This window comes from Chinchilla lanigera, unplaced genomic scaffold, assembly GCF_000276665.1.
Source record: "Chinchilla lanigera isolate Chin_1 unplaced genomic scaffold, ChiLan1.0 scaffold00130, whole genome shotgun sequence".
NCBI lineage: Eukaryota > Metazoa > Chordata > Mammalia > Rodentia > Chinchillidae > Chinchilla > Chinchilla lanigera.
This window is the reverse complement of record NW_004955531.1, coordinates 207,382-221,901: the sequence shown is the minus strand read 5'-3', so window position 1 is coordinate 221,901 and position 14,520 is coordinate 207,382. Positions and strand designations below refer to the sequence as shown.

Here is a 14,520-nt window from a genome sequence, read left to right as displayed (position 1 = left end):
TATGATAGACATTGTGAAATGAAAGGAAAATGCTCAGAAGTAAAGGGTAACTGAGGTGTGGGAAAAGAGAAGCAAAAGAAGGGGAAATTATATAAGAATGTATATACAGGATAACTAACGTAGTTTTACTACTGTCTTCTATTGCTCTACAGAAAGGAACAGTTAATGATTACTTGTTTGATCAGTCTTCTATGTCTCTATTTGTTTTCCTGAGAAACCATTTTGAAGATATCAATATGTAATAGAAGCATTATAATTTCCTACCACTTTGTTTGTAACTCTGTATTGTTTGTATTGTTCTTTTGCTATTTTGTAAATGGATGTCTGTCTGTTAATATGTTTTCCTTCTTTTATTTTTTAAAATAAGAAATAAAATGAGAAAAGCCAGCCAGGCGTGGTGGCACACAATCTCAGCACACCAGGAGGCTTAGACTCGAGGCCAGTCTGAATTGCATAGTGAGACCCTGTGTCAAAAAGACAAAAAAAAAGCTGGGTATCGTGGCGCATGCCCATAATCCTAGCACTAGTGAGGCTGAAGCAGGAGGATCGCTGTGAGTTTAAGACTAGCCTGAGCTACAAAGTGAGCTCAAGGCCAGCCTGAACTGCATATTGAGACCCTGTCTTAAAAAGACCAAAAAAAAAAAAAACAAACCAAAAAACAAAAAACCCAGAAGAGACTAATACGTACAGTGGAGGTGGGACAGAAAAAAATAAAGATAGGTAAAAATGCCAGGTATGATGGCACATGCTGGTAGTCCCAGCAACTGGGAGGCTGAGATAGGTGGATTGCTATTTGAGGCAGTCTATACTACATAGTAAGTTCAAAGCCAGCTTGAACTACATAGTGAGACCCTGTTTAAAAAAAAAAAGAAGCAAATAAATAAATGAGGAAAGGTTTACTTATTTATTTATTTATTTATTTATTTATTTTGTCTTTTTGAGATAGGGTCTAGCTATGCAGTTCAGGCTGGTCTTAGCTCACTTTGTAGCTTAGGCTGGTCTCGAACTGGCAACAATCCTCCTACCTCAGCCTCCTGAGTGCTGGGATTACAGGAGTGCACCACCACCTAGCCTCTTTATTTATTTTAAAGAGAAAAATATGGGCCAGGTGTGGTGGCGCATGCTTGTAATCCCAGCACTTGGGAGCCTGAGGCAGGAGGATCGTTGTGAGTTGGAGACCAGCCTGGGCTACAAAGTGAGCTCAAGGCCAACCTGAACTGCACAGCAAGACCCTGTCTCAAAAAGACAAAAAAAAAAAAAAAAAATAGGAGGGTAACAATGGTTAACACATTGCATATTGTTATCTTTAAATTAGTTACTCAGAGTACAAGATATAATCATTTAATTGTCCAAACAATACTAGCACATATGAAAAGGTTTATTTTGGGTCACAGTTTGTAGAAATTCCAGTCCATAGTCACCTGGTTCGAAGGTGGAATAGCATGGCACAGGAGCATCAGAAAGGAGAAACAGTCCATGGGAGAGCAGGCAGGAGGCAGCAAGCAGTGGAGCAGCAGCAAGCCTCACTTTCTCTTTTATCCTACCTAGGCTACAAATCTTTTGGGTGGTGCCACCCTTATCCAGGGTGGGCCTTCCTGTTATCCACACCCAGAGCTATGATAAACCAATTAGTGAAGTAGTCCAGTACCACACAACTCTTAATCCCAGTATCACACACCCTAGAACTAACCACCTCTGAAAATCGCCACCTATGAGTACATGAGGCTTTCGGGCAATATCTACATATAAGCTATAATAGGGTGCAATCAAATTTATTTAAAAGATATAGAGGCAAGAAAGTAAAAAGATATAAAGGAAAGGAAGCAAAGCTCCCGCTAGCCAAAAGTGGGTTCTGAGTAAGATATCCGCAAGGGTTCTTTGCCTAGGAGTTTTTAAGGGATTTAGAAGTGATCTCAGGCCACTGTGTAAGCAATACAATATTGTATTATAGTCACCCTACAGGAGGCTACATACTTTTCGCGGTCTAGTCTATACAGTGCTCAAGCAATGTTCACACAAAGCGCATGCATCGCTGAGCCAACATCCTGCCTGACTGTGGTCTGAGGAGGTCCCAAACAGCCAAACAACACCTAGCAGATATTTTTTGTAAGATCCCTAGAGGGCCATGACTCAGCAGGCTCCATTTTGGGCTTCCCAGTTACATTCTGGTGCTGCTGTCCTTATTGCCTAATAAAATCCTAACTCCTGTCTCACAAATTTCTCTTACAATATGATACAGAAACAGATTCAAGCTGGTCATGGTGGCCCACACCTGTAATCCCTGCTCTCAGGAGGCTGACTGAGGCAGGAAGATCACTGTGAGTTCTGTGAGTTCAAGACCCGCCAGGGCTACAAAGTGAGCTCAAGTCCAACCTGAACTGCATAGCAAGATCCTGTCTCAAAAAGACAAAAAAAAAAAAAAAAAAAAAGAAACAGATTCAAATAGTTCAAAGAAAGTTTGTAGGCAAACATCTTAGATTAACCGTTTCAAAAAATACAATAGAGGGCTGGGGAGATAGCTCAGCAGCACAAGTGCCTGCCTGGCAAGCACAAGGTCCTGAGTTCCATTCCCAGCACCAAAAAAAAAATACAATAGAGTGGCCCTGGGCCTTTTTTGTGTAAAGCGGACCTTTTACATTTGGTTGGAGTCTGGGGGGCTTTTTGTTTTGTTGTATATTTTCGCAGTACTGGGATTGAATTCAGGGTCTTTGCACTGAGCTACTTTCCTTTTTACTTTTTATTTTAAGACACGGTCTCCCTAAATTACTAAATTGCCTTGGCTGGGCTCATTCTTTTGATCCTCTTGCTTCAAACTCCCAGAGTTGTGGAATTACAGGGCCATCCCTTTACCTGTAAAATGAGCCCTAATCTTTCTATCTGTGCATGGGCCATCACTTTTCTCCTGTAAATTAAGCCTGGTCTTTCTATAGATTCCCAAATTCCACCAATTTCTACTCCCCCCAAATACATAAACAGTCCCAGTCCCACAAACAGACTATACTACGCCTCTCTCTCTTGAAGGCTCACACTATTTCTTTGAGTATGCACTTTAATTCTTTCTATGTCTCTCATTGACACGTTCTGAAGTTCTTTTCTGTGATGAGAGTCAAAATATTGGCGGGCTGAGCTGAGGTCACCATCTCTTCATCAAGGGAATTCCTTGGGCCCCATCCAATGACACTGTGACACGATCATTTCTACTGGAGGATTTGGTAAAAAAGTAAGGTCTCACCTTCCTCCCTACTCTCTGCACACAGAGGGAGAGGAGTAACAGTGAAATGGTATGGGATGCCTATCCATCTAAATTCCATCTGAAAGAAAAAGCATGAGGATAAAATCTAATATAGTAATGATAATTGTAACAGGAACTTGGAGTAATGTGGAATATAAAGAGAATCTACAGAATATAGGAATAACAAATATAAAGCAACCACAAGCTGGGTGTGGTGGTGCATACCTGTAATCGCAGCACCTAACAGGCTGAGGCAGGAGGATCACTAAGAGTTTGAGATCAGGCTGTGCCACATAGTGAGTTCAAGGCAAGGATGAACTACATAGTGAAGCTTGGCTCAAAGGTCAAAGAGAAAAAAAGCAACTCCAAGCTCTAGACCCAAGACAGAGCTCCTAAGAAAGATTACTTTTCCCTCAAACCTGAGGTCCAGACCTTGTTGGGAAATTATGGTCATGACTCACTGGATGACAGAGATGTTTGTCAGTTGCAGTATATTGCAACAGAATTTGCTGGTGTTAGACGAAATGTGTGCAAGTCCATTGATTTGGACCAACCTCCTGCACTAGGCTCTAACAGACCAACCTAAAATGGCACCATTCATGCTAAGGGTCCATGTGACAACACTGGAGCCTAGGCCATTTACTTATAATGTAAGATCTTCTGAGAATCCAGGCGAGAGATGATATCCCAATCTCCATACAGGCTAAAACAAAACCAAAAAGAAAACACAAGATACTCACAGTAACCAATCAAAGGAGGTCCAGGAAACCTGAGCAAGTATGAGAAGGAAGCCCCTCTGTTTTAACTCATGCCAGGAAATTAACCTAAAGTAACCTAATGTAAACCAATGTGCTTCTTTTGCACTATGCTGTTTTGCTGTTTCCTAGTCTCTGGTCAGCCTATCTATGAAAACTGACTACTCTGCCATGCAAAGTAGAGGTCACGCCTATTTTGTAGACAGGAGGCTGCCTGTTTCAGGGATTGCTAACAAAAGTCAATTACATCTTCCTCAACCTTTAGGACTAGGGATTGAACCCTGGGTACCTGGGTATTCCACCACTGAATGACATCCCCAGCTTTTTTTTTTTTTTTTTGCTAGTACTAGGGATTGAACCGAAAGCCTTTGCTCTGAGCTACTTCCCTACCCCTTTTGTTTTGTTTTGAGGTAGGGTCTTCCTCAATTGCTAAATTGCTCGCATAAGGTTCAAACTTGTGATCCTCCTGCCTCACTCTACCAACAGGAGGATTACAGGCCTCTGCCAACACACCTATTTATTTATTTATGTTATTTATTTATTTATTTATTCTGAGACACAGTCTTGCTAAATTGCCCAGGGTAGCCAGGAACTTGCAAACCTCCACTCTGTCTCCCAAGCAGTGATGAGTAACTGGGATTATATGCATGTGCTACCATATAGGCAAAAGCCAATTAGATCATTTAACTTCAGTTTCCCCTAAGGTGGGCAAGTATGGGAGACGGGGGCACAGGAAAATGTTGGTCAGTGGGTACAATGTTACAGTCAGATAAGAGGACATTCTGGTGTTCTGTTACAAAATGAGATGATTACAGTCAACAAAAATGTATATTAAAAATAGCTACTAGAGGGGCTAGGGATTTAGCTCAGTGGCACAGCCCCTGCCTGGCAAGTGCAAGGTCGTGAGTTCGGTTCCCAGTGCCAGAAACCGCCCCCCCCCAAATAGCTACTAGAGAACGTGTTGTGTGTGTGTGTGTTTTCTGGTGCAGAGGATGGAACTCAAATCCTTAAATGTGCTAAGCATGTGCTGTACCACTAAACTACCCTAATTCGTACAAGAGAAGATTTTGTATATTCTTACCACAAAGAAATGATAAATATTTAAGACCATTAGAGATGCTAATTTGATCAATTCCCAATGCTTATATGTATCAAAACATTGCATTGCACCCCATGAATTACAGAATTATAATGTGTGAATCAAAGTAATTTTTAAATCTTCAGTTTGTTGTATTTTCATTCTTTGATGCTAGAAAATCACCCTCTGTAAATTGTTGGGGGTAGAACTCTAACCTCGTTGCAGGAAGCTGTTCACAGGGAAGTGTCTCCTGAGAGGCACTCTGCTATAAAAAACCACCAAATGTGATGGTCAAATAAAGCTTCAGGGTACTCGGTGCTTCTAGCTGCTCTCTTCTGTGGGAACAGGGCACTGATTAAACTACCATGGGGGAAGCCCAGAGCCTTGCCACAGCCTGCCTAAGTAAACACATCAGAGCTTGAAATGAAATCCTTTCTTTCTGCAATGCCTTTCTAGCACATTCTACTGACAATGTTTAAGATGATGCAATTGTCAAAAGAAACATATTTGAAGAACTCAGGTCCATTTTCCTCTAGCAAAAAGAGTGACCGTGGACCTGAGAGTCTATCTATCAGTAATTGGCACAGGAAGGGAGGATGAAAGGAGAGAGGAGACGATAAACAAGGTGATGTCTAAGGGGGAACATTTTGTTTTTTTGGGTTTTTTTTGGTACTGGGAATTGAACTCAGGACCTTGCACTTGCCAGGCAAGCGCTTGTGCTGCTGAGCTATATCCCTGGCTCTGGGGGAGGCATTTTGAATGCCTGGGAAATGTCCACATAGGACACCTCCCACATACACAAGGCTCTTATGTATGCAAAATAGCTGAGTGGTGGATTTCATCAGTCCTCCACCCATAAAGATCAACTACTAATTTTCTGCAGTTGAGAACAGTTTTGTATTTGCTCTGGTTCCTGTGTCCATTCCTTTTAGAAAACCATGGTGGCCCGTGCAGGATGAAACCTCCCCATTCCCCAGGATCTTCAACTAGCACTGGCTGTACTTATGAGGTCGGCTAGGAGGCACCAAGGGGCTCTTACTCAGAGATGACAGCTTAAACATACTCATAGTACAGTCATCTCCCCAGCTCACCCTTCTCCAAAAAGAAAAGGAAGGGCAACTTAAGAAGCATTTATTGTATTAATAAATGTTTTTATAAAGTTGGTATTACTATATGCTATAATTGTTCTTTTTTTTGTCTTTTTGAGACAGGGTCTTGCTATGCAGTTCAGGCTGGCCTTGAGCTCACTTTGTAGCCCAGGCTGGCCTCAAACTCTCAATGATGATCCTCCTGCCTCAGCCTCCCAAGTGCTGGGATTATAGGCATGCGCCACCACGCCCAAATTTGATTGTTCTTTACTAGGCATTATATATCTTATATTAATACATTTATGTATAAATGTATAATATTATATGTATATATCTTTTTTTTTGTCTTTTTGAGACAGAGTCTCACTATGCGGTTCAGGCTGGCCTTAAACTCCCAAAGATCCTCCTGCCTCAGCCTCCCGAGTGCTGGGATTACAGGGGTATGCTGCCACACCTGGCTTATATGTATATATCTTATATGAATACATTTAATAGATGGTTTGAGTTGTCATCCATAAGGGTTTCATTTTTTTTTCTTCATACTCAAAAAATTCAAGTATGACATAGTCAATTATTCTGTGAACGACTGATCTATAGCAAATTTCAATGTTAAGATCACTTGGCTCAATAACTCTTATTAATAGTACTTCCTACCACGCTCTACTTAATAATAACGACTCTGTGATAGGTATTGCTCTCACCCACATATTATATATAGATGGTGAAGTGACACAAGAAGAGTCTAAGTAACTTGATCCAGGGCAAAGAAGTAGACAACTGAGCTGGATTTGAACCTGGGCAGTCTGACTCCAGAGTCCTTGCTCAAGAACAAGATACTAATTGCTTCACGTTAGGATTTTTCAGTTACTATTCCCTCAACTCAAGTGTAATTCAGATAATTCCCATCAAAGACATAATTTGCCCATAGATCATTCCATTGATAAATTATGGCCTTAGGCTTAAGCTATCAAACTCCTTATTCAAGTAATTGTTTTTCTTGTCCCTCATTTGGTTTTTCATAACTACCTCTTAATTATCAAAGAACAATTAACAAATCCATTAACTATTGCTCAACAAAGACAAAATACTCCAGAAACTAGTTCTTTAGTAACTTAACATTAGAAACCTCTGCAAGTTAGAGCACCGGCTGAACTTTGATGCCTCCTATAAAATACAAAATGAGACACAGACTTTTCATGTGGTCATAACTTTGAAGTGGCTTCGCTAATCCACCTTCATTAAAAGAAGACTGAAAGTAGTAATTTTTTTTTACTTAAAATAAATATTTAACAGTTAGAAATGTAAACAGAGCAATGACTTGTGATTTCTCAATATGTTCTTTCTCACTAAAGGACATTTAACTAGTTTTTTTCCTATTTAACTAGTTTTGATTTGTAGTCAGGATAAAAATGGTGCAAACTTAAAATTTCTAATAGTAAGGACACACAGACAGGAAAGATAAACCACACAATTTACTTAGAAAAGAAAAAAGCATAGCACCATTGAATTTGTAATACTAAAGATATATTTATTTTACCAGGTGTGGTACCACACACTTATAATCCCAGCACTCTGTGAGGCTGAGGCAGGAAGGCTACAAGTTCAAGCTCAGCCTGGGCAATTTAGTAACTTATCGGGAACTTTCTTTCTTTTTTTTTTTTTTGGAACCGGAAATCAAACTCAGGACCTTGTGCCCCCAAGCAAGGCGCTGTGCCACTGAGCTATATCCCCAGCTTAGTAACTTAATCAAACCCTGCCTCAAAATAAAAAAATAAAATAAAATAAAGGATTACTGATGTAGCTCAGTGAAAAGGCCCTGGGTTCAATACCAAGTATAATATATATATTTTTTCCCATTAACTCAGAAAATATGGCATTATAAAAGTCATGGAAGCCGGGTGTGGTGGCACACACCTGTAATCCCAGCACGTGGGAGGCTGAGGAAGGAGGATTGTTACAAGTTTGAGGCCAGCCTGGGCTACAAAGTGAGCTCAAGGTCAGCCTGAACTGTATAGAGAGGCCCTGTCTCAAAAAAAAATAAAAAATAAAAAAATAAATAAAAAAATAAAAGTCACGGGGGTTGGGCTGAGGATGTTAACTTTCCTTGGATTTTAACAGAATAAAATTTTTCTTTCAGTTGATGTGCTCTTTTTTCTGAATTCCAAAGTTCACAGGCAAGTTGATATTTGGCTTCGAGCAAAGGAAAAAAAGATAGGTGTGCAATTTATAAACAGCTACTGATGAAGATATTATGTTTCTTTGTTGTACATTTCACAAACAGATTACATAACCTTTACAGGGTATGTCATAAGCAGCAGCTACTTATTTAAATATCATATGCTAAGCACACAAGGATCCTTGGCCTCTTACTTCCTGTGATTTGAAGTGGGTTTCGTTACCTCCTTTCTTTCCTCTTGGTGGGTAGAAGGGGAAGAGAAGGGACAGAGAAGCAGGGATGACAGGAATGTTCTTGTAGGTCAGCTGGGAGAGTCACAAATGCACTCCCTATTCATCTCCCCAATCTGACACCCACGCCCGTATTACATAGGGAGCCCCCATGCAGATGAGAAAAGCTTTATATTGCATTGAAAATGACACAATAATTGAGTGTTTCTTGCTGTCTTCCCCTGTGTTTACAGGCCCAAAGCCAGGCATGATTTCCACTTCTTCAACCACAACCTTTTCTCATCCCCACATGCAATCTCTCTTGATACTTCCTTGATTTCCTTGAGAACGAACCATTTATACAGGGCATTGCCTTGTTTCTCTTCTTCCCCTTTAGACTAGTTGAAAAACACATTACCTTTGTCAAGCACCATTACTTTTATCAAGGCACTGTTTGCTGAGAGCTTGTTGGGGGTCCACACCTTTACCAAATACCAGGTAGACAAAATACAAGAAGTGCACTCCCTATTGGGACATTCTAACCTTGTTGTTTTTCGTCCTGGAGGGATTCTCCCCTCTGACCAGCTGTCTTAGCCTAGAAATTTTGCCCATCCCTTATTTAAGATAAGATACAACAAATTAGAATTCTGTTGTTGTTCTGATACAACAAATTAGAATTCTGTCTCACTTTGAAAAGTATAACTTCTGGAACTGGAAGTTCAAAGACTAACACTTAGGTTCTGGCTTAGTTCCCTAAAAACTCATAGTACCCTTGTGGATAGGTCACTACTATTCATGATTTAATTGCTCCCATTTTGATTCCTGTTATTTTCACTTCAGATGATGATTTTTTTACCTCATTTTCAAATTTTGATTTGGATATTACTGATGCCATGAAATCAAGAGGAAAGATTAAGCTTGAAGAAAACGTACATTTCAGTGTTTTTGTTTGTTTGTTGTCTTTTTGAGACAGGGTCTCGCTATGCAGTTCAGGCTGGCCTTGAGCTCACTTTGTAGTCCAAGTTGGTCTTGAACTCGCAATGATCCTCCTGCCTCAGCCTCCTGAGTCCTGGGATTACAGGGGTGTGCCATCACGCCCAGCACATTTGAGCTCTTAAAAAAGAACTGATGTCAGGTGTTGTGGTGCATGCCTGTAATCCCAGCACTCGGGAGGCTGAGGCAGGAGGATTGCTGTGAGTTTGAGGCCAGCCTGGGCTACAAAGTGAGCTCAAGGCCAGCCTAACTGCATAGCGAGACCCTGTCTCAAAAAGAAAAAAAAAAAAAAAAAGAAGTAAATTATCTTATTAGCCCCAAATTATCTTTTACTATTAAATTTGCATTGTTTCTATTTCAAACCAAAATATATTCTCTTTTATTTTCCTACCTAAACCTCCAGAGTAAAGGTTGTATCTATGTATCTTTGTGTATATCACACATACACACCTCAAATAAATGTTGCTAATGTACCTTTTTTTCAGTGAAGACTGAGGATAAGTGTAATACTATAGCAGGAGAGTAGTAAGACACTCTCAAGAGGTATGCCAAGGTTAGGTACAAAGCTGCACACCTGTAATCTCAGCTACTTCGGAGGCTGAAGCAAGAGGATCACAAGCTTGAAGTCAACCTGGGCAATTAAGTGGGACTCAAATAATAAATAAATAAAAAGGGCTGGGGATGTAGCTGAGTGGCAGAGCGCCCCTAGGTTTGATCTCTGGTACCACCAAAAAAAGTGGTGTGCCAACAACAGGTACTTGTTGTCCATGAGAAGACTCCTCCCATCTTTACAAGTTGTGATGTGCTAGTATATGAAGAGCTCTGTACAGGGGCAAAAACCCTGACACAGAAGCAGGGGCAGGAAATACATCTCATATAAAGAAGAAGATGAAAGGGATAAACAAATTAAGCAATCAGGAGTCCTGTTACTTCCCAGATTCAACTCAACTCAATAAAAAACTAGAAACTAGCATAACAGGTTTTCATTCCAACTAGGCCAGACTGAAGTATAGCCAGGCTGAGATTATAAAGCCACATTTGACCTCACAAGATAAATTACTGGCATCAATCCTGTATCAGTTAGGGTTCACTAGAGGAACAGACTATATATATGATACATGATTTAGAAAAGCCAGATGTGGAAGAGTTGCAAAAGAGGCGACTTTGTGCTGGAGATTCGAAAGATCCAGTCGCAAGTAGAAGACCTGGAGCTCATCGCAGAGTCTGGTTTGAGTGCACATCAGAAAGCTGAAGAATCTGTGCTAGAATCCTGGAGACAGACATCCAAAGGTGATTATGAAAACTGGAGCTCCTAGAGCCGGGCATGGTGGTGCACACCTGTAATCCCAGCACTCGGGAGGCTGAGGCAGGAGGATTGCTGTGAGTTTGAGGCCAGCCTTGGCTACAAAGTGAGTTCAAGAGCAGCCTGTGCTACATAGCGAGACCCTGTCTCAAAAAGACAAAAAACAAAACAAAACAAAACAAAAAAGGGGAGCTTCTCCAAAGAAACATAAATAAGACTTCCTTCTTCATTCTCTTTTTATTGTATCTAGGCCACAATCGTATTGGTTGGATCCACCCACACCCAGGATAGGTTATCTATCTTCAGTAAGTCAATCATGCAGACACAACCAGAACTGTGCTCAACCAACCAGCTAGGTATTTCTTTTTTTTTTTTTTTTTTTTTTTTTGGTTTTTCTCCGGTACCGGGAACCGAACTCACGACCTTGCGCTTGCCAGGCAGGCGCTTTGCCGCTGAGCTAAATCCCCAGCCCCTCAGCTAGGTATTTCTTATTCAAGTTGACACCACAGTTAACTATCACAGAGCTCCTCTGGTTTATACTGAAAGCACGCACACAGTGACCCAGAAATGGTCATTGGCTTAGGTCCCAAAGTAGATAGAATAATCGTCCTCCAAATATCCATGTTCTAGACTCTGGAAACTGAATATGTATCCTTACATGTCAACGAGAAATTAAGGCTGCATATTAAATTAAGGTTGATAATCAAATAATCTTATAATAGGAAAATTATCCTAGATTATCTGGTGGGTCCAGTGTAATTACAAGCATCCTTAAAAGCAAAAAAGAGAATCAGAATGAAGTGATGAGAAAAACTAGAGTGACCATTGCTGTCTTCAAAGATGACCTGGACAAGAGAATGCCAGCAGTCTCTGCAGCTGGAGAAGGCAAAAACATGAATTTTTCCTTAGAGTTTCCAGAAAAGAATGCAATCTTGCCAGCACCATGATTTTTGTTGTTGTTGTTGTTTTTTTGGTTTTTTTTTGTGGTACCGGGAATCAAACTCACAACCTTGTGCTTGCCAGGCAGGCACTGTGCTGCTGAGCTAAATCCCCAGCCCCCAGCACCATGATTTTAGCCCCCTGAAATCCACTGTGGACTTCTAACCTCAGAACTGTAAGGCAATAAACATTAATGTGTTAAACCACTGAGTTTGTGCTAATTTGTTATAGTGGCTATAGTAAATTTAAAAACCCCATATAACCTTTTGGTGATATTTATATTTTTTGTTCTATTGGAATTTTATAAATTGCTTGTACAAATAAAAGAAAAATGATTTTCTGTTCTTCTTCACCAATTCTCCCCATCTGAAGTTATAAATATTATAGTTATCATGCCCCAGGTCATTCTGTGTCTGTGTGTCTGAAATTTTTAAATGTGTAACTTGCTTTTTATTTTGCCTTTTATTTATTTATTTATTTATTTTTGTCCTTTTGAGACAGGGTCTCACTATGCAGTTCAGGCTGGCTTTGAGCTCACTTTGTAGCCCAGGCTGGTCTCGAACTTGCAACAATCTTCCTGCCTCAGCCTCCCAAGTACTGGGTTTACAGGCGTACACTACCATGCCTGGCTTATTTTGTCTTTTAGAGACAGGGTCTCACTGTATACTTCAGGCTGGCCTTGAACTCAGTTTGTAGCATAGGCTGGCCTCAGACTTGCAGTGATCCTCCTGCCTCAGCTTCCCAGCTTCCCAACTGCTGGGATTACAGGCATGCACCACCACGCCTGACTTCGTAACTTGCTGGTTTTTTATTTAAAATTCTTGATTGCTACAAGTTTGAGGCCAGTGTGGGCTACATTGTGAGATTAAGACAGGCCTGAACTACATAGGAAGGCCCTGTCTCAAAAAACAAACAAGAAAACAACAAAATTGTATGAAAATTTCTTCAGGCCATTTCACTTGACTATAACTATAGATCTTTCTTTTTTTTTAAACCAGGAATCGAACTCAGGACCTTGCGCTTACCAGGCAGATGCGATGCCACTGAGATATCTCCCAGGCTCATGAATATAACACATTATAAGAATTAGCCCAATGTGGTGGCACACACCTGTAATCCCAGCACTCAGGAGGCTGAGGCAGGAGGATCCCCTTGAGTTTGAGGCCATGCTGGGCTACACAGTAGTCTAGGACCAGTCTCTGCCACACAAAGATCCTGGCTGAAAACAAAACAAAACAAAACAAAGCAATTAAAATATTACCCAGGCAAAAGCTGTAGCACACATTGTTATCCCAGAACTGAGAGACAGAGGTAGCAGTATCACAAATTCCAGCCCAGTCTGGACAGTTTAGCAATTTACCAAGACTGTCTCAAAACAAAAAATAGCCGTGCGTGGTGGCGCACACCTGTAATCCCAGCACTAGGGAAGCTGAGGCAGGAGGATCTTTTCGACTTTGAGGCCAGCCTGGGCTACAAAGTTAGCTCAAGGCCAGCCTGAACTGCATAGCGAGGCCCTGTCTCAAAAATGACAAAACAAAAAATAAAAAGGCTGGTGATGTAGCTCTGTGCAAAAGTCCTCAGTTTATTCTGCAATATCACAAAATAAAAACATTACTCTCTTTTTGTGGTACTGGGAGTCAAACTCAGGACCTTGCGTTTGCCAGGCAGGTGCTTGTGCCACTGAACTATATCTCTGGCCCTAAAACATTGTTTATAGGGATGAGGATGTAGCTCACTGAGAAGACACTGTGTTCAATCTCCAGGATAAAAAACTAAAATACTACGCAGGGCATGGTGGGGCATGCCTGTAATCCCAGCACTCTGGAGGCTGCTGCAGGAGGATTGTTGAGTGTTCGAGAACTGCCTGGGCTACAAAGTGAGCTCAAGGTCAGCCTGAACTGCATAGCAAGACCCTGTCTCAAAAAGATAAAAATAAATAAGTAAATAAATAAGTAAATAAAACACAGGACCTCACTAAGTTGCTAGAATGCTCAGGTTGGGCCCAGAACTATGGCCTTCCTGCCTTAGCCATCCAATTTTTTATTGACAATTTTTAATATTAGCAATACATGTGAATAAGTGGAAAATCCATGTTCTACACTTTGGTAGAAGATGTTAAATGAGCTGAACAGGAGGATCTAAAGTTCAAGCCCAGCTTGGGCAATTTAGAAATTTGTCTCACAAAAAAAGAAGGAAGAAGAAGAAAAAAGAAAGAGAAAGGGGAGGGGCAGGGAGGTGGGGGAAAGGAAGGGGCAGGAAGGAGGAGGAAATGAAAAGAAAAAAGAATAAATACATTTATAGATACTTAAATAAATATGCTGTTAAGTGGAAGCTTACCTCTTTTCCTTCTTCTGTATCTCTTTCCAAAGGCAGCTACTGCACAAAGTTGGTTGTGTTTTCTTGTAGAATTGATACCCACACACACCCATGCTCACTTGTTTGTCCTCTCTAACATTCATGCTGGAGCCAGGCATGGTGGCACATGTCTGTAATTCCAGCACTCGGGAGGCTGAGGCAGGAGGATCCTTGCAAATTCCAGACCAGCCTGGGCTACAAAGTGAGCTCAAAGCCAGCCTGAACTGCATAGCAAGACCCTGCCTCAAAAAGACAAAAACATAAAAATCATGCTGGAACTTTATTGCCATTCTAAAAGCCAAAAAAGCCAAACAAATAAAGATAAAGAAAAACATGTCTAAATGATTGGGGGTATCTAGTCCCACATTGTTCTTCAGAAATTACACTCAGTT

The 14,520-nt window shown here is 40.8% G+C and overlaps 1 protein-coding gene across 1 annotated transcript in view; it reads right to left on the bottom strand.

The window, feature by feature from the left end:
- Positions 1-14,288, bottom strand: part of LOC102017498 (chromosome unknown open reading frame, human CXorf21) — an 85,514-nt gene extending 71,226 nt beyond the window's left edge. Inside the window, exons 1-2 of the mRNA XM_013507559.1 lie at positions 14,111-14,288; positions 12,884-12,992 (exon numbers count right to left, since the gene is read on the bottom strand). The gene's annotated coding sequence lies outside the window, so the exon portion shown is untranslated. The remainder of the gene's footprint in view (positions 1-12,883; positions 12,993-14,110) is intronic.
- Between the last annotated feature and the right edge of the window lie 232 nt (positions 14,289-14,520).